The sequence below is a fragment of the Pleurodeles waltl genome, chromosome 10, assembly GCF_031143425.1.
Source record: "Pleurodeles waltl isolate 20211129_DDA chromosome 10, aPleWal1.hap1.20221129, whole genome shotgun sequence".
Lineage (NCBI taxonomy): Eukaryota > Metazoa > Chordata > Amphibia > Caudata > Salamandridae > Pleurodeles > Pleurodeles waltl.
In genome coordinates, this window is record NC_090449.1 from 165,442,974 (window position 1) to 165,464,201 (window position 21,228).

Here is a 21,228-nt window from a genome sequence, read left to right on the forward strand (position 1 = left end):
GCGAGCCACTGGAAGGGAGGCCCTGGCAGAGGAAGAGCCAGCCCCAGACACCCTTGCCTCAGTAGCAGCAGATCCACCCCCCCCCCCACGCAAGCGGGGATGTCCAGTAAAGAATCCAGGAGGTGTAGATGGCAAGACTCTCACTACTGCCAACAAGTGACCTCTTCCTAAAGGACTTCCATTATGTGCCACACATTCACTCTGTTGACTGACTCTCAACCACCCACCAGTTCCAATTGGAGGATTAATCTGGACTTTGAATTCCCAATAGTGTGGCATCTTCTCCAATCATTTCATTCAACACGACGACCCCTTCACTTTACATTTTTGTTTCTTTCTGTCCTAAATGTATTTTCTGTATTAGCATTGTAATAAATACACCCATCACAAACTCAATGTCTGCTTGCTTAATTTTCACATTTAGCTATGTAGAGATGTAATAAGATGTGAACCATGTGATGACGATAGAAACTACTTGGGCAAGCAGGGATATGTTACAGGTATGCAGTGTCCTGGTCAGAATTACAACCATTGCATACCAACGCATTATTACAAGTGTCTGGTCAAACCAAACATTTTATCAAAATGTTCAGCACATAGGCTGTCAGTATGTCTGGACATTTGGAATCACAAATGAGTGACTTGTAATGAGTAAATGGACATATTTCAAGGCACAGACCCCCAGACCACAGAAGGAAGGGATTTTTCTGACATTGTGCTGTAGTGTAGTGGTTGATGTCAGTAGCTTGAGCCTCATCACATACCACACTAAAGTAATCGAACATCACATAATCCAAGATACAGACAACAGTCCATGATAACAGGGACATCATCATCCAATTTCCATGCATCTGTTGGTATGACACAAACATATGTCAATGTGGTGGAGCAGGCACTGTGGTCTGCAATGATGATAAACACATTTACAACTATATACAGGTCATGCAAAAAGAGTGTTTAGTCAGTGTGAAAGAAAAACTAATTAGTCAAAAACTAGGACTACATTTGTTCAGACCACGTAATGCATGAGGCTCACCATTAGACACAAAACAAGTGAAATGTGCACTTCTCTATCTCCACCCAAACACTGTGCAAACTGTCTTGGTACAGGTCTCATACAACCAAACTCTGCGGCCTACATTGCCTAGAACAATCCATGCCCACTTTATATGTCAGAACAGCATCAGATACCTGCCGGTGTCACAACTCTGAAATGCCCAAATGAAGATGCCATGGTAAAGGTGCCTGTGCAAAGAACAAAACAAAGAGTATATGCTTGAAACCGTACCTATGGCACAAGTCACATAGCAAGCAACAAGAAAACAAAGTACAATGCAAGGAAACTGACACAAACAAAACAACATCATCAAGGTGGGGGGGTGTCAAAAGCCATTATATTATGCAGCCTTTGGCTGAATATTGCAGAGTGTCAGCTCTCTAGCTGTTTCTAAAACACTCAACGCCACACATTCTCAGAACTGCAGTTCAGTGTACAGTCACAGTCATCGCATCACATGGCATACTTACACTCATGAAAGGTAGCTGTTGATGAGATCTCCCTGCATGTCTGCTACTTCCTCTTCACCACTTTCATCCTCACTTGGCTTTTCAGGGGTCTCACATGGTGGCATTGCACGCTCCCTCTCCTCTGGGATGTATGGGATATTCCTCCACATGGTGATGATGCGGATCATGCAGCATTCCACAATGATCTGCCACATTTTCCCAGGTGAGTAGAGGAGGGATCCATCAGTCCGGTCCGGACAGTGAAATCTGGCCTTAAAGAGCCAAAAAGAGTGCTCCACTGGCTGCTGTGTTCTTTCATGGGCCTCAATGGAGTGGACTTCCCCTGGCGTAGTTGGATTCCTCAGTGGCATCAACAACCAAGGATGATTTGGATATGCAGAGTCTCCTGTTAAGGAATGGGAGATAAGTGCAACAATGAGTCACTCACTTCATGATTGTAGGAACTGACATTGCACACACACAGCCAGGACGGACATGACTTACCAACCAGCTACGCCCTCTCTGGATGCTGTTGTCGCATCAGTTGGGGTTTGGTGCTGTACCGCATTATGAAGGAATCATGGGCTGATCCTGGATAACAGGTACAAACATGTGGGATGTAGCGATCCAACAAACAGACAACTTGCATGTTGATGGAATTGAAGTTCTTTCTTTTATGATAGACCTGTTCAGTGGTCTGCGGTGGCACCAACCCAACATGTCTGCCATCAATGGCCCAAACTACATGTGGGAGGTAGGCAAAACCATAAAAGTTAGCCTTCACATTGGCTAAATCCTCATGTCAGGGGAACCTGAAATAGCTGCCAGTGTTTCAATGTTGCTGAGAGGAAATACTTACACACCAGACTGATAGGCAGATAGCGCCACTGTATGTTGGAAGGACCCTGTGGCTAAGTAAGTGCAATACTGACATGACTTGTACAATAGGTGATATGCAGGTTGAATAACAAATAGCTAACATCAGATCTGGCTCCAACTGACAGCATAAGTCCACTATTGTTTGCCTATCCAGGCAGTATAACATAACAATATGCTGTTGCTATATGGTCTGAAGGTCTGGCAGTGGACGGTAGACAGGATGATGTTGCATCCTCCCTCTCCCAAGGTATCTATTTGTATTAGGACATGATTTGGAACATTAGTCAGTGTGTCCAAAGCAACAAACATGATGCATGCCAAAAATATCAAGCAACAAAGCATTTCTGACTGGATAGATATGACACACAGTAGTCATCGCAGCTAGCAAGTACACAAGGGTCACTTCTGACCCCATGGTTGTCAACACAAGTCCACAACATGGATTTGGATGAAACTCAAAGATGTGGTAAACAATTGCCCTTCAAAATGTGACTGCATATTCTGACCACTAAAAGACCGTTGGTGGTAGAGTATCGTGCACCGCCATCAAATGCCATCTGTACCTTGCAACACATTACACTGGTGGTTGTGTAGAAGGGCCTACATGACAAGACAGAATAAAGATGTTTGTGATGCTACTACACATACTTTGTATGCCTGATGCAGTGTACAGAGCCAAATGCAGCATTTCAAGCCAATAAAATGGTGGATGCCTGACCTACTCCACTGGACAACAGGAACTGCCCACGACTGCCGGTCAGGGTGGTGTGCAGGTCCAACTGCTGCGTACATAGCCATGGGCTGACGTTGTTGCCTGTGGCAGTCATGGCCCAATACCTGTGTCCGCCAGCAGGGATGACCATGTATGTGGTGGACGTGACTGCCATATTGTGCACATTCACTCACTTGATTCCTGACACTGCTGCCAGCAATACGTATACTACCTGAGATGCTGTGTGGCACATCTCAGAGCAATCATGTCACATCCAGTAGGTGATGGGGAGCTGAAGATGCTTGTTCATGGGGTCCTACCCCTGAATGAACAGCTCTATGGCTCACCAGAGGAGCAGATCAAATTCTCATAGGCATAATTAATTCTGTTCTACACTATCCTTTCCCTCCTCACAGGCTACAGTGTGACCTGGTGTCCCAGATAGACTTCTTGTATGCCTGTTGTTGTAGTCTGTGTAGCATCAATGGAATGTACATTGTGAAGGTATTGGTAACCAGTACTATATGTTAAGGTCAGTTACAATGTGTTGTGTGAGGTTTTGGGGGACCTAGATCCTCCTTGTGTTGAATGCACAGAACTAGGTAAGGAGACCTTACTGCCATCCACTGAAATCTCTTTCTTTACGATTGTTATAAATGTTTGACAACATGTATGTGCACGCAAGCATTAGCTGTGTATGCATCTTGTATGAGTCATTTGAGGAGTTTGTAAGCAAGGTGTATAGTACCACAGATCTTTCAACCCACATCTGGCCTTGCCAAATTGTAGTCTGGAATCCATATCCTGACTCACTCTACCCTTCAGGTTGCCACACACATCACATGCTAAATTGCTGATGGTCACATGATGTACTGTCATGCATGGACATGATGGTAATGTAGTGACATGTAGGTTCTGTATGCTCATTCTGCAGAGACCTGGGCCTGTCAAATGTATCTCCTAGTATGGGACATACTCCAGGCTGGGGTAGAGTCACTGTGGCTATGCAACTGTGGTAGTGCACTCTCTCCCTGTATACCACCAGATTCTGGCATGTGGGCAATATGATGCTCTAGTGGCAAAACTCGCTCTGAATGCCTCAGTCCATTGACTAAATCAGAAATGGGTCCTGAGGTACATCCCAGAAGAAGTCCATATGTCCATTAGGCATCAATGTCAATGTGTGTCTTTGATTCATGACAGGTCCTGTACTCATACAGCTCTGACCAAGAGCTACCTTTCTGCCAAATTTGGGGTAATTCCGTCAAGTGGTACAGACGTTATCGCTGTTCAAAATCCCCATGGAAAAATGAATGGGGAAACACATTTGGGGACCCCCCTTATTCTCTGCCCTCATTTGACTGATCACCCTAAAACTTTCCAGACAGCAGCTGAATTGAGCACCTTTTGTTTTTAGAAAATTTTGTGAAATTAACAGCGCAAAGTCATTAAGAAAATAAAAAATGTTTTTTCTATAGCAGCTAGGTCCTAACTTTAACTACTTAATGGTGACTGTCACCTGTTTAAATAAATATATATATATATAGATAGATAGGCAGACAGATATTTTTAATTTCACTGTATTGTTTAAAGTATTCACTTTAATATTTACATTTTGTTTCATATATGTTTTTCTTCTATATATGTCTGTTAACCTTTACTTTTAAATTAGTGCTATTTTTTTTTTTTAAATCAAAATTGTTTAAATATTGTTTTTATATTTTAACAGAATATGTATATTTTATAATTTGCATTACTTATTAAAACAACCTGTTTTTAATTTAATTATCTAGCATATTAAAATTTTAAATACATTACTCTTAGTGCAAATATGACATTTTCAATATACTTGCAGTATTTCTGCTGCTGTTCTGGTTCACTATGTTTTTAACCCAATATTTTGGTAGTGACATACAAAACATCTAAATCAATATTTGTTGTAGACTTTACGTTTATGTGTTTTTTCACACAAGAGACAGATTTGAGCTGCTAATGACTTGTAAGGAACTTCAGAACTGTAGTCAAGGGTCAACATCTGCCTTATCCAGTTTCCTGCAGTTTCATGTCTGACTGTTGAATGAGAGGTAAGCTTTCAAGGTCAAATAACACTCAATGTAGCTGCCAAGAGCCTTTTGCATTATATGCATTCATTTATGTAATCGTTGCAAAAATAATTAGCATAAAAAAAAAATGTTTGCCCACTTCTAGCGGTCATTACATATTACAAACATTAAATAATTAGAGCCAAGAGGCAATCTTTCCACTGCAGTTCAGAAAAAAATGTCTGTACCCTACCACTAAAATCAGCTGGAAGTAGCAACCCATGTTAAAGAGAGTACCACATGTGACCCAACAGGGTGTAGCTCTTTGCATGCCAAAATCATCAGGAACACTTATAAAACGACTTGTCACAAGGGCCTCCAGCAAAAACCTTTGGGGCAGATTACAAGTTTGGTGCTCCATGCACCGCCTTGGCGGTGGTCCGACCGCTGTGGGGTTGGCGGTTGGGCCACCATATTACGATGCATGCAGTTCCAAAGACCAAAGACCGCCACGATTCCGCTGGCACTGCCAAGGCAGCTCAGACCGCCAAAGTGGAGAGATAGGCCAAAGAAGCATTTGGAGCCAGTTTTTCCACCAGACAGATTATGATGTTGCCTTCTGCCAGCGTGACTGTGGCAGTCCAGCCGCCACATCGCAGCTGGCGAAACCACAGGCATAAAAGGCAAGATCTCACCTGCAGGCAGTGTCACACATCCTGTGCTGCCATGGATCACACACGTTTGGGCGCTGCTCATAGAAGAAGGCCCAAATACACCCTGGCATGGACGGTAATATCACACACCTAACCGTGTCCAGGAATTCCACAAAAGATCATTGCGCCACCATAGAACTGGTATTTGGGTTACACTACGTGGTCCAAGTACACTTTCCATGTGTAAATAGGATACACAATATTATGCAGACAAATAACCAAGCTCACAATGCAAACAATACCTGCAAAATAGGTATGGGGGCATCAGAGGCATTCTAGGAAGGATGCTGCCCTGGGACATATTTCACTTTGCACATGCCCCTAAAACACCATTTGCACATGTATCTCAGGGATAACCAACAGAAAAGCCAAGTGGCACGCCAATCTACATAATGTGTAAGTGCAAGTCAAGGAAGCAAATACAACAGTGATAGCATGGATCACACATTTAGATGAAGTAAAAGCAAAGTACACACATCAAAAGATATTCAGGGTTAGTGAAATGTAAAGGAAGGTAGCACAATTGAACAACCTCAATTTAATAACAAACAAACCTCTAGCTTGTACACTTGAAATGAATGTCCAATAAACATCAGGGGAACACATTCCAACAGAGTACATGCTGACATTGGCCAACACAAGATGAAATACTTAACATCCAAACAAAATGCAATTTAATGACACCCCAATTGGATTACCACCGACATATCCATACAACATAACATCTAGCTTTGTCCTGGTTGACACCAGCACTGCCCACAAAGTCAGATCTTACCAACCACAGCAAATGTATCAGCAAACTGGGTGAAATACACAGAACTGTTGGCATACAACACAAATTGCTCAGGAAAAACAAAAAGGTAGAAAAGTAAATGGTAGGACAAATGTGGTCCCAAAAAACAACAATTTAGGTTAATTGAATGCAAAAGATTTACATCAAAGGCCATTGGCCAGTCTATATTAGTCCATGCACAGTACTGTGCTCCAGCTTGACTCCAATCACTGCCAGGGAACCTCCATGGGAAGGGGCATCAAATTGTCATGCAGGCTCCTAAGGGATCATTCTTGGGTGGGGTGGGGTCAGATTTGGGATGGGTGGGCTATTTCTTCTGGAGCTGAGTGCCCTGCACCTGGATGGAATTCAAAATGGCAGTCTGACCCACAGAGATACTCCTCGGGAGGTCAATAGCCTCCTTGCTCAGGACAGCAGGGGTAACAGGGGAAAGGGGTGTGGTGCCTGGGCCACTGGAGGAAGAAGTAGATGATGATGAGGTTGATCCTGTGTCCTTCATGGCACCCCCCTCACCTTCCAGGCCACTGGATCACTCCATGTCGGTCATCTCATGACTGGAGGAACAGTGACCAGCTGCTTCACCACTTGGTTCCACCCTGTCTCGTCCACTTGCCTAGGATGATGCTGAGACAAATAGGGTCACTACGTGTTTCTGATCACAACAGCTGTGATTAGCAAACATCATCATGACGTACAGTAGACCCCCGCCACAAGCTACAACAAAGTGGCACCAACATTTGCCACACCATATGCATGCATGCTAAATGAAGGTTCATCAGTTGGCCATGGTAAATTCAGAATCACAGACAACTCCAATTGAATGGGTGAAGTTGTGCAATCACAGTACCCATTGGTCAAGCAGGAGACCTCATCAGCTTCATTGGTTTGCCTCATGTAGAATCCCTCAGTTAGATGTTGTCATGGGAATTATGGTCCCAAAATTTCCAGTCATGTTGCTGACAGAAGTACAGTAGTCTGGAGGAGGTGACATGGAAACACCCATGTCACACTGGAAACAAATCAACAAAGGTCACTCCGATATGTGTACATTGTCTAAATGGACTCATGGAGGTTGTACTAATGTTGCTCAGATAGGTCACATCTTGAAGGAAATGTACACTGGAGACAAGTTGGGAAAAATGTCAGGGAGAAATATTGACAAAATCATCCCAACAAAGAATCAGCTAGCCTCAGTGATAACACCTCTCTTGATTGATACTCCTAACAATACCATACTCTGATTGCATCAGTAGAAGCTAATAGTCCTTTAAATGTTCCAGTGGCCCAAGTATTCTCACATACTTGTAGAATGGACTTAACATGTTGCCCAATGGAAAGTCATCTCACTGTGTCTTTTTGTCATGCAAACAGATTGACTTTGGTGGATGGTTGTACACAGCCTCCTATGATTCACACATAAGTTCAAATCAATCTATGATGCATGTCAAACGTTAGCTAACAAACCTTCCCCATTTCACATGTGGAAAGCACTTTGTCAAATAAGTCTACATCAATGGCATCAAAATGCACATTGTGGGCAATCAATCAATCAATCAGGTGCTTGTTGAGTGCAACTACTCATCCGCAAGAGTCTCAAGGCGCTGGGGGTGGGGGCGTGTAACGTCCATCAGTGAGGTGGTTCTTTGAAAAGCCATATCTTCAGCGCGTTTGTGAAGTTGATGAGAGGGGTAGTTCATCTAAGGTAGAGTGGAAGGGCGTTCCAAGCAGTGGCTGCGAGGTGGGAGAAGGAGTGACCCCCTGTTCTTGTTTTCCTGATGAATGGTACTTCTGTGAGAGAGAGCTGGGCTGACCGTAGGGTCCTGTGGTGTACATGGAAGCTGAGTCATCTGTTCAGGTAGGCTGGTCCGGTGTTGTGGAGAGCTTTATGTGTGTGGGTGAGGATCTTGAAGGTGATTCTTTTCTCTATGGGAAGCCAGTGTAGTGTGCGCAGGTGTGGAGAGATGTGGCCGTGCCGGGGCAGGTCGCGTACCAGTCTGGCAGTGGTGTTCTGTATGTTCAGTAGTTTGTGTATGGGTTTAATGTTGATCCCGGCGTAGAGAGTTCATTGCCGTAGTCCAGTCTGCTGGTGATGAGGGCGTGTATGACGGTCTATCTGTGTTCGAGGGGGATCCACACAAAGGTCTTGCATAGGAGGCAGAGGGTGTGGAAGCAGGTGAATGTGACTGAGTTGATCTGGTGGTCCATGTTGAGTTTGGAGTCCAGGATGATCCCTAGGTTGCGGGCATAGTTCACGGGGGTGGGTGAGCTTCCGAGGGTGGGTGGCCACCATGAGTCGTTCCACGCATCGGGTTGAGGGCCTATGATGAGTACTTTTGTCTTGTTTGCGTTGACTTGAAGGCAGCTGATATTCATCCAGTTGGCGACTGCACTCATTCCTTTTCTGAAGTTGTGTCTGGCTGTGTGGTGTTCATTGGATAGGGAGGGGATGAGTTGGGTGTCGTCGGTGTAGGAGATGATGTTGATTCCGTTTCTTCTGCGGATGGCGGCCAGGGGGGCCATGTAGACATTAAATAGTGTGGGGCTGAGGGAGGATCCCTGGGGAACTCTGCAGGTGGGAAGAGTGAGGTCCGAGAGGCAGGGGGCAAGTCTCACTCATTGAGTTCTGCCTGAAAGGAAGGTTTGAATCCAGTCAAGGGCTTTGTCTCTGATGCCGGCTTCATGAATTCTGTGTATCAGGGTGTGGTGGGAGACCGCGTCGAAGTCCGCCGAGAGGTCTAGTAGGATGAGTGCCACCATCTCTCCCTTGTCCAGCAGGATGTCGTCTGTTGCGGCCAGGAGGGCTGTTTTGGTGCTATGGTTTTTTCTGAACTCGGATTGGGAGGCTTCGAGGATGTTGTGGTCTTCGATAAAAGTGACAAGTTGGCTGTTGATGGCTTTCCTGATGATTTTGCTGGGAATGGGAGCAGGGAAATGGGCCTGAAGTTGTTGAGGTTGGTTGGGTCGGGTGGGGTTTGCTGAGGGTTTCATGAGGAGGGGATTGATCTCGGCATGTTTCCAGTCATCGGGGAAGGAGGCGTCAGCTAGGCAGCGGTTGATGATGTGGCGGAGCTTTAGGGCGATGGTGTCAGCAGTTCTGTTGAAGATGTGGTGGGGGCAAGGGTCCTTGGGGGCCCCAGATTGTATGGTCTTCATTGTCTTCAGCGTGTCTTTGATGGTGAGGGGGGTCCAGCTGGTGATCGTTGGTTTATTGGTGTCGGGTTCCAGTAGGGGGGGGGTTCCACATGTAGGTTGTCCTTGTTGAAGTTGTCATAGATTCTGTGGTAGAAGTAAGTGTTTAGTCTGTCGCAGAGGTCCTGTGAGGGTGGAATGTCCATTGTTTTACTGTTGGGTTGGGCTAACTCCTTGAGGATGCTGAAAAGTTCCTTGCTGTTGTGTGTATGTGAGGAGATTGTTTCTTGTATTGCTTTCTTTTTGGTGTTTCTGATGAGTTGGTGGTGTGCGGTGGTGGCAGCTCTGAAGTTGCTTTGGGATTCTGTGGATTTGGTGTTTTTCCAGATTTTCTCAAGGCGTTGAAGGTTGCATCTGGATTCTCTGAGTTCAGCGGTTAACCAGTTGGCTTTCTTGGCGTTGTTGCTATTGTTATTTTTCTTTTTGAGTACGGCTGTGGTATGTGCGCAGTTGGCAAACCATTTGTGAAAGGTGCGTGCTGCGGTGTTTGGGTCATCGTTGTGTGCGATGGTTTGGAGCTGAGCTGGCGAGGGTGACAGTGAGCTGGTCGTCAGTGATTCTTGCCCAGCTTCTGCGAGGTGGCTGGTGTTGGGGTCTGAGGATGGTGGGTGTGTTGAAGTTGAAATGGATGCATCTATGGTCTGTCCATGGGGGTTCGGAGGTGTGGCTGAGGGTGACGGAGGTCCCTGTTGTGAAGATGGGGTCGAGGATTTGTCCTGCTGAGTGCGTTGGTTCCGTCACAATTTGTCAGAGCCTTATGCTGTGGAGACTGTGTAGGAGCGATGCAGTGTTGGGGTCTTGTGGGTTGGCGAGGTGGAAGTTGAGGTCTCCCAGCAGAGTGTAGCTGGTGGCTGTGATGGCTCGTGCGGTGATGCAGTCAGTGATGGAGTCGGCAAAGGGTGCACGGGGTCCAGGTGGGTGGTAGATGAGGATTCCCTTGAAGGTAGATGTCGGTCTGTCCTGTAATTTGAAATGAAGGTGTTCCATCAGGCTTGTGGGGTCTTCAAAGTGTGTGCTCAGTCGGATGTTGGACTTGTGGACGATGGCCATTTCCCCTCCTGGGGCGGCTGGGGCGGTCTTTCCGGGTGATCTTGCATCCTTGGGGATTGGCGATGGCGATGTCGGGGGCTGAGGTGGTTTTGGTCTAGGTGAGGAAAGCGACGTCCGGGGTGGTGCTGTCAAGGAGGTCCCAGATTTCAGTTGTATGTTTATAAGGGAGCGGATGTTGAGGAGGATGCATTTCAGGGTCTTTTGGTGTCGGAGTGTTGTTGTGGGTGGGTTGTGCTGGATCCAAGGTCTTGGTGGTGGTGTAGGATTGGTGGCTGCGGAGGCAGCTGAAGGGTCCATGGGTGTCGGCTGGTGATGCGAGCTTGCAGTTGTTGTTGAGTCCTGGTTTGAGTACAAGGAGAGCTGCTGGAGAGTAGAGGTGGGGGGGTGGGAGGTCCAGGGGTCCTAGCGATGGTCGCGGTCGAGCGCCGATGGGCTTGCCTTTGGCTCCCGCCATTAAGTAGGGAGAGGTGGGAGGCGGGAGCGGGAAAAATGGTGTGAGTAAGGGGGGGCAGGGCCACAGGGCAGCAGCGGCGGGAAGAGGGAAGCGAGAGAGATGGAAAAGCAAAAGTGAGAGAAATGAGCGAGAATGGAGAAAAGTTGTGAAATGATAGTTAAAAGCATAGAAAAGGAGGAAATAGATAGAAAAAGCAGAGAAAGCGCAAGGGCACAAAGCAGTAAGCAGAAGAGCACAAAAGAGATAAAAACATAGAAAAGAGGCTGAGGGCCGGTGGGCAGCATAGCAGAGGAGCAAAGCTCTCCCAGTAGACACCAAGGATGAGGCGCAGGCAGAAGCCTGCGGGTGGTGGATGGCCTTGAACTTCTGACCAGGGTCAGAGTTCTGACAGACACAGGCTGCACTTGCTGGTGAAGCTACATGAGGGAAGAGCAGTTTACTGACCCGGTCAACAAAAACTGCAGTCCTACCTGTCATGACCTTTGTTGCTTCTGCAGTGTTACCTGCCAAATTACATGCAATGACATGTAAGGATAAGTGTGAGCCACCAATCAGTGGTGACACACTCCTGTCTGTGGCAGCACATGAACTGTAGCCCCATCACATATGTCCAGTTCCAAACTCACACTGGCATGCACACATATGTACGGGAAGTCAGACAACATCCCATGAAGACAGGTAGACCATGCATGAAACAGCAGTGAAAATGATTTGGCAAAAATAGGAGGAACACATGCTAACATGTGGGCACAAGGAATGATTCAACAGCGACCACATTAAATTAATGTCAATGGACATTTGCCACTCACCAAGGGAAAGTACTGTTCTGTGACTGCACCCAAAGAGCAATGTACGCCCTATCACATGTATGATGGCCACTTTCGAATGACAGTAGTGAGGCACCAGCACTTGTGACACACTGAAGATAAGTCACCTTCTGGGGACAGAAGCCAATATACTCACTCATGCAGACACATGGCTGAGCACAGTGATCCATTATTTCATGTTGTTTGGGCTGTCACAATGAAAAGTAGTGGACTGTTGTATACAAATTACACCAACAACAACAAATAACATGATCTGATTGATCACTGTACTCAGTCCTGTGTAGACCCCAGAGAGTAAATTGGTTGTGGACTGTATTCTTTTGTGTCCTAAGTCACTGGGGTAATCAGCACGGCAAATCAGCATGCACAACTTCCATACCTAAATAAACAGTTACTCATCTTGTGTGTCACACATGGCCCATCCCCAGTCTTCCGGGGGAGATGGCAGAACCTAACACATCAACTTGGCAATGTTCCAGGCAGGACTATGCCCTGGACTCATCACCTTATAACTACTGTGCTTCCCTCAAATACCCATCAAGCTCTGGGTAGGCCACTGCCAGAATGCGGGCAATTAGGAGGGGTCAGGCTGACACATGTACCCCACCCACATTGGGAGGACATCCAAAGTTGGACGTCAACGATCTTCTGGGCCCAGCATCTCGGGTCCTCCTACCTCTGGCGATGATGGGCGCTCTGCTGGTTATGGACCCCAGGGTCCGCACCATCCAGGTGATGGCTCTCCAAATCCCCTAATTCTGATGTCTGTTGACCTGTATGGATGCAAAAGACAAATATAAAAGGTTACAAACACAAGTTTTTGCCAAAATGGTTGTGCCTTACACATGTCGGAAACACCAAGCAAAAAAAGTTTAACTTTTCAACACACCACAAGTGAGAAGCACACATGCTGATGAGTACAGGGACATGACTACACACTTTTTTATTCATTTTCAGACTGACGTACTACACTGCTCGTGGCCTACACTGACTAAATAAGACTACTGATATCAGGTAGCCCAGGCTCAACCAAAATGTACTGTGATGTGAGCCACAATGACCAAAAACACACTATTGTGGCCTTCTGAAGGGTAAACACCATGAGCCTGACTGGACAGAAACATTTACACTCTGCAACACTGAATCACTGCATACAGTCCCTACAGGCGATTACCATTGGACAGACTTCACCCTAACATTTGAGTGACAATGAAAGGGCTTCCATGGTAGGCACGGAAAGTATCATCCCTGTGCATGTGTGAACATGTTGCCTACCCAATGTAGACTCATGCCACTTCAGGGTGGGTTTGTGTGGTATGTACGTGTACCATAAAACACAAGTTTGACTATATGTGGTAAACCTACAGAGATAGCATGCAACAAACAAAGGTATGTTTGGTCTAATTTTTGGCAGGTCATCAAGCTGCTGAGTCACATGTCATGGTCTCCCTGGAATCTACAAACTATCTGCACTGTGGATTTGTTACTTGTGTATGCCAGTACTGGACAAATATGACTAATGTAAAGGTGACAACATAGTTGTGGGATTAAGGAACCTGTCATAAGGCAATGACACACATTGACAGTGATGCAAAATGTACATATGTACTAGTTCGGGGATTTACCTCAATAGCCATTTCTAATCTAGTCACTTGACTAAGGGATTTGGGACAAGTCATGCCACTAGAGCCACATACCAGGATCTCTAAGTGTACAGGGAGTGGGTACAGTGCCACAGTTGCATAGCCACAGTAACGTTACCCCATCCTGGACTAGGTCCCACAATGGGAGATACATTTGGCAGGGCCTGGTCTCTGATGGCTGAGTATACAGAACCTACACGACACTTACATTTTCATCACGTCCAGGCATGACAGTGTATCATGGGACCATCATCAATTTAGTTTGTAGCTTGTATGGCACTCTTAATGGCACAGTGATTCATGATATGCCCCTCATACAACAGTTTGGCAAGACCAGATGTGGACTGAATGATCGGTGGCACAGTACACATTGCTTACAAGATCCTCAAATGACTCAAACAAGATGCAAACACACCTCATGCTGTCATGCACATACATGTTGTTTGACATTTACAACCATCATATCCAAAGTAATGTCCTTGTATGGCTGTAAAGTATCCTTACCTAGATATATGAATGCAACACAAGGATGATGTAGGCCTGAAAACACATCACACACCGCAATGTGAATGTGCAATACATATAGGTGGTCATTACAACCCTGGGGGTCGGTGTTAAAGCAGCAGTAAGACCGCCAATAGGCCGGCGGAAAAAAATGGAATCACGACCGTGGGGAAACTGCCAACAAATACAGCCACTTTTACACTCCAACTGCCACAGCGGTACAAACAAACAGCGTGGCGGTCACCGCCAACAGACAGGCGGGAGACAATGTACCACCCACAGTATCACAACCTACCAATCCGCCACCTTTTCCGGGGCGGATTCACCACGAACTAAAACACGGCAGAAACAGGACTTCGAAGGGAAAACACTCACCTCTACACACCCCACGAGGAACCAGGAAGCCATGGAACCAGAGCTTCACATTTTCCCTGCCCTTATCTTCTTTCTCCTCTACCAGGAGCACGAACGCTGGCGGCGAAGACCACGGTGAGTACTGCACCTACGACACAGGGGAGGGGGGAGGGAAAAACAGGGACACACACATGCAACACGCAACACCCCCACCCTCACCTACGACAACACACACACTAATACAGCATGATACATTACAGTTACACCCCCAAAACCCCCCGGAAGAAAGCAAAGACAAAAGGAAATGAGTGTAGCCATTGTAATCTATTAAAATCCAGAACGCAAAAAATATATACACTATAAACAAATATATACACCAAGAATAGTAGTCCAGGTATTGCTCCGTTGAAGTCCGTGGAACACTGAGCCCACACTGCATGGGCGAGGCCCACACTCAATACCCGAACATGACGGAGAGAACACTGCAGGGGCATCATATAGCAATAAAACAGGCACCTCAGCGGGACGGGAAAGGGGGGGGCACCTCAGCCGGTTGAGTGCACAATGCCAAATCCACGAGGGGGCCCCATACCCACTCTTCAATCCTGGGGAGTGCAAAGCCACAGTCTCTCAAGTCTCTACAGTGGGTGGTTTGCCCACTGTTCAATCCTGGGTAGTGCAAAGCCACAGTCTCTCAAGTCTATACAGTGGGTGGGTTGCCCACTGTTCAATCCTGGGGAGTGCAAAGCCACAGTCTCTCAAGTGTACAACAGTCTCCACTGGTTCTTGAGGGGGCTTTGTGCCCAGAGTACTTCATCCTGCCAAGGACAGAGGTAGTGGATGCCTTTCTCCATTGGTTCTGGAGGGGGCTTTGTGCCCAGAGTGCTTCATCCTGCCAAGGACTGTGTGAGTGGATGCCTTTCCCCACTGGTTCTGGAGGGGGCTTTGTGCCCAGAGTGCTTCATCCTGCCAAGGACTGAGGTAGTGGATGTGATACTCCACTGGTTCTGGAGGGGGTTTTGTGCCCAGAGTGCTTCATCCTGCCAAGGACTTAGGTAGTGGATGTATCTCTCCACTGGTTCTGGAGGGGGCTTTGTGCCCAGAGTTCTTCATCCTGCCAAGGACTGTGTGAGTGGATGCCTTTCTCCACTGGTTCTGGAGGGAGCTTTGTGCCCAGAGTAGTTCATCCTGCTCGTGGCGGACTCAGTACCGTCAGTGCCCTTGGCGCTCATGGGCCAGCCGTGCTTGTGGCAGTGGTGTCCTGTTCAGCGGTGATTGTGGCGGTGGTGTCCTGTTCAGCGGTGATTGTGGCAGCGGTGTCCTGTTCAGCGGTGCTTGTGCTGGAGGTGTCCTGCTCAGCGGTGCTTGTGGCGACGGTGTCCTGTTCAGCGGTGCTTGTGGCGGCGGTGTCCTGTTCAACGGTGCCTGAGGTGGCGGTGTCCTGTTCAGCGGTGCTTGTTGCGGCGGGGTCCTTGGCAGTGACTCATCTGCTTGCGGTCCTGTCTGGCCCAGCGGGGCTGGTGCTGGAGGTCCTGTCTTGCCCAGTGGTGCTGGTGCTGGCGGTCCTGTCTGGCCCAGCGGGGCTGGTGCTGGCGGTCCTGTCTGGCCCAGCAGGGCTGATGGCGGTGGCCTCCTGGCCAGCGGGGCTGGTGCTGGCGGTCTGGCCCAGCGGGGCTGGTGCTGGCGGTCCTGTCTGGCCCAGCGCTGCTGATGGCGGTGGCCTCCTGGGCAGCGGGGCTGATGGCGGTCTTCTCCGCCGTGCTGCTCTTCCCAGACTTGCTGGGTTTCTTGTGCCCCTTCCCCACCTTGGAAGGTGTCGCAGCTGACTCCACACTCCCCCCCGTACCCCTGTGAGCGGCTTTGGTGGCTGGAGTCTTCCCCCTCTTCCGCCGGGCACTTGCCAACTTTTTATGCTTGACAGGTGGGGGACTGTCCCTGCTGTGGCTCCTTGCCACACTGGCTGCCCTGCTGCCTCGTGCACTCCAGAATCCGGTGACTACTGGCACCACTGGTCCCGGAGAGTGGCTGAGGTGGTAGGTTGGGACCTGGAAAGTCGGGCCCTAGGAGACTGACAGGGTGGGGGAGGTGAGGGAAAGAGGTCAAGGGTGGCCAGGAAAAGTTTCTTGGGAACACTGGGACGGGTAGCTGGAGGGGGTTTGGGAATGGAGAAAGAGGTTGTGGTTGTAGGAGGTGTACGTTTGGTGACTTTGTGTGAAGGTACATGCGCTGGAGGCTGTCGTGAGCTGGATGGCTGTTGAGTGGGTGTGTGCCTGCGTTTGTGTACCTTGGGAGGTGGCATCACATACACACTGGGAGAGGACACAGGGGACGTGTGAATGGCAGTGGGGGTGGTGACTGCACATGAGCGGGGTGTGGTGGTGTGTGTACTGGTGATGGAAGTAGTGGCTATAGATGTAGTACATGTAGGTGTTAGTGGAGACGAGACTTGGAGGGAGGAGGGAGACGAGGAGGAGGGGGACACGGTGGAGGCAGTGGATGTTGCTGTGTCTGCATGTGTATGATGCTTGTGTGAGTGGCTGTGGGATGTGTGGTGCTTATGTTTGCCTGAGCTTCCTTTGTGTGTTGAGGTGTGTGCATGCTGGTCTGATGGTGTGCTTGGGGTAGGCTGAGGTACAGGGGATTGGGTCTGGGTGGAGGAAGTTGGAGGGGGGAGGCTAGAGACAGGGACAATGGCTGCCATCAGTGCTGAGGCCAGAGTCTGAAATGCTCGCTGAAGGGCTGCCTGACCAGAATGAATGCTCTCCAGGAATGCATTGGTTTGTTGCAACTGCCTCTCTACACCCTGGATAGCATTCAAAATGGTAGACTGCCCAACAGTGAGGGACCTGAGTAGGTCAATGCCCTCCTCACTGAAGGCAGCAGGGGTGACTGGGGCAGGGCCTGAGGTGCCTGGGGCAAAGGTGATGCCCACCCACCTGGCAAAGGCTGAGGGGCTGCTGGGAGGGCGGTGCTTGTAGAGGGGGTGGCGGCTGTACCTGTAGATTCGGGGGGCACAGATGTGGCCACCACCAAAATGGAGCTCCCATCAGAGGACGAGTCTGTTTCACTGGTGTCAGCTCCTGTCCCCGCCATGGAGCTCCCCTCGCCCTCCGTCCCACTGGTGAATTCAGACTCCGTAGTGTCGCCCTCCAGGGCCATGTAGGATGCAGCTCCCTCTTGCTCCGGTTCCACTGCTCCTCCGCCTGATGATGCTAATGCACACAAGAACAGGGAGACCACAAAAAGGGGGGGGGGGCGACAACAGAAGAAAGACAAGTTGAGTGCATGCATTACCGCTACCGTTGGTGGGCACGACAGACACAGAAGCACCCTGCACTACGCCACAAACTTGGGGTCATGATGCGACGGGCACCCCTCCCACGTTGGGAGGCCATCCCCAGCTGGGCCTCCACCGTCTTCTTGGTCCAGCAGCGAATATCCTCCCATCTCTTACGGCAGTGGGTGCTCCGTCTGTGATAGACCCCCAGGGTACAGATGTCCTAGGCGATGGCACACTAGATGTCCTTCTTCTGGTGGGCGCTGACCTACATGAATTGTACAGGGGAAAAAGAAAAGTTATTACCAACTGTACCGTCTCAGTCATTGGCCCCCATCCTTACCCTTGCCATGTGGCACATGCACTCACCATTGTTTCGTGCACGCCTCATTCCCCCCCCCCATCTTTCATCCACCCCACTCCACACAGGCATAGCCCACACAGTATGCTTCCAGTGTACTTACCTGTTTGTCTGGAGGACCGTAGAGTAGCGTGTACTGGGGGAGGACCCCATCCACGAGTTTCTCCAACTCCTCCGATGTGAAGGCAGAGGCCCTTTCCCCAGACGCTTGAGCCATTGTCTCTTCCAGACTGAGGTCACAGCAGCACTTGCAGTGTAGGTCCTCTCCTGTCGAAGATCAGGTATCGAGTGATTGAACAGATAGAAAATGGCGGTCACGTCCGCGGCGGTGCGTACCATCACTGCCGGCGTACATCGTCATTGGTTCCTGGGACCTGTAGGGTCCAATGTTAACCAATGCAGAATTGCACCATGGTCTTCGACCGCCTACCGCGACGGTGTACAACGCCAGCGCAGTTACCTCACATCCCAATGTCCCTCTTTACAGGTCAGGCAGCCGACATTTCTGGTGCCCACATGGCTTAATTTTTTTAACTGCGTCACACATTCTTAGGTCTTGCCTAATCAACCATACATGCACATTTCGGATTATGAATCGTGTTCTGTGTAAGCTGTGTGTACGTACCTCTGAGTTGGTTGACTCTGTGCTCGCTGTTGTCCTTCATAGGCACCATCTGCTGGGACATGTGAGGAGATGGCGGCATCCGGTGTACAGACTGCTTGTGGACCTGTCGACAATGGAGGAAAGACATGTGATCATCAGCTACAGACTTGATCGTGCCACAATCCTGGAACTGTGTGACCAGTTGGAGCCAGACCTCATGTCAGCTATCCACCATACCACAGGAATCTCCCCTCTAGTGCAGGTGCTGTCAGTACTCCATTTCCTTGCAAGTGGGTCATTTCAAACAACAGTGGCCATAGCATCAGGGATGTCCCAGCCTATGTTTTCCAACGTGTTGTCCAGAGTGTTGTCTGCCCTGCTGAAACACATGCAGAGCTACATCGTTTTCCCTCAGGTGGAGGATTTGCCTACAGTGAAAGGTGACTTCTATGCCCTGGGACATATCCCCAACATCATAGGTGCCATTGATGGGACACATGTGGCTTTGGTACCCCCTCGCAGGAGTGAACAGGTGTACAGAATCCGGAAGAGTTATCATTACATGAATGTGCAGATGGTGTGTTTGGCAGACCAGTACATCTCCCATGTGAATGCCAAATTCCCTGGCTCAGTGCATGACGCTTACATCCTGTGGAATAGCAGCATCCCTTATGTGATGGGTCAACTCCAGAGGCACCGTGTGTGGCTTTTAGGTGAGCACCTGGAAGCAAGTCAGTGGGAATGGTTGTCTGGGTCTGGGGATATCCCTACGGGTTAGTGTGTGTCTAACAGTTGTCCCTCGCCATTGACTCTGGCTACCCCAACCTGTCATGGCTACTGACTCCAGTGAGGAATCCCAGGACAAGGGCAGAGGAACGCTACAATGAGGCCCATGGGCGAACTAGGAGGATAATAGAGCGGACCTTCGGACTCCTGAAGGCCAGGTTCAGGTGCCTCCATATGACAGGTGGTTCCCTATTCTACTCACCAAAGAAGGTGTGCCAGATCATCGGGCCTGCTGTGTGCTTCACAACTTAGCTTTGCAACGACAGGTGCCTTTTCTGCAGGAGGATGGTCCAGATGGAGGTGTTGTGGCAGCTGTGGAGCCTGTGGACAGTGAAGACAAGGAAGCAGAAGAAGAGGACATCAACAACAGGAACTCTGTGATCCTGCAATACTTCCAGTGAGACACAGGTAAGAATACAAACCTGCCTACTACATGTACTTTAACACTACTACCTCTCTACTGTCTGTCGTTTTCACCCAGTGTATGGTCACTGAGTTGTCACTTTCCCTTACGATTTCACAGATGTGGCTCCCACTGTGTGACATCTGCTTTGTTTCCTCATGGACTAGAGCTGTGTAACATAGGTATGTTGACATTACAATTGAAAGAGCATTTTGTCACTGTAATTGCTAATACACTATTTCGAAATGACAGACAGACTCCAGATTATTTTGTGCTTTAAGGGTGTTTATTTAAGTGCTCAATAATGGAGGGTGCTGTAAAATAATGAGGGGTGATGGTCGAGGAACGTCCATGGCAGAGTCCAGTCTATTAGTCTCACAGGTGCATTGTCCAAAGGGGGTTAGGAAGTGGAGCTGGGGCAGTTTGAGGATGGACAGGGTGACAAGGTGGGACAAAAGGATGACATCCAGGGTGGTCAAATTTCTTGGTGGGGGTCTTGGCATCGTTCTCTGTCTTTGTCCTGGATCTCAGGGACCGTTTGTGGGGTGGTTCTCCCTCTGCAGGGGGTGGGGTGCTGATGTGGTGGTCCTGTGGCGGTGTCTCCTGTCCAAGAGCATCGGCAGGTGCTGGTGGGCAGTTTGTCGTCCAGGTTAGTGTTTGGGGCCCCTTGTTGTGCCACAGTGTCCCTCCTGGTGTTGAGGACTTCCTTCAGCACCCCTACAATGGTGCCCAGGGTTGAATTGATGGATCTGAGTTGCTCCCTGAAGCCCAAATACTGTTCCTCCTGCAGCCGCTGGGTCTCCTGAAACTTGGCCAGTACCTTTGCCATTGTCTCCTGGGAATGATGGTATGCTCCCATGATGTTGGAGTGGGCCTCGTGGAAAGTGGGTTCCCTGGGCCTGTCCTCCCCCTGTCGCACAGCAGCCCTCCCAGTTTCCCTGTGTTCCTGGGCCTCTGTCCCCTGGACCGTGTGCTCACTGCCACTGGCCCCAGGTCCCTGTTGTTGTTGGGGTGGTGGGTTAGCCTGGGTTCCCTTTAGTGGTGGACACACTGCTGATTGACGTGTCCTGGGGACAGAGGTATGGGCCCGCTGGGTGGGTGCTGTACTGGTGTTTCCAGAGGGGGGAAGCT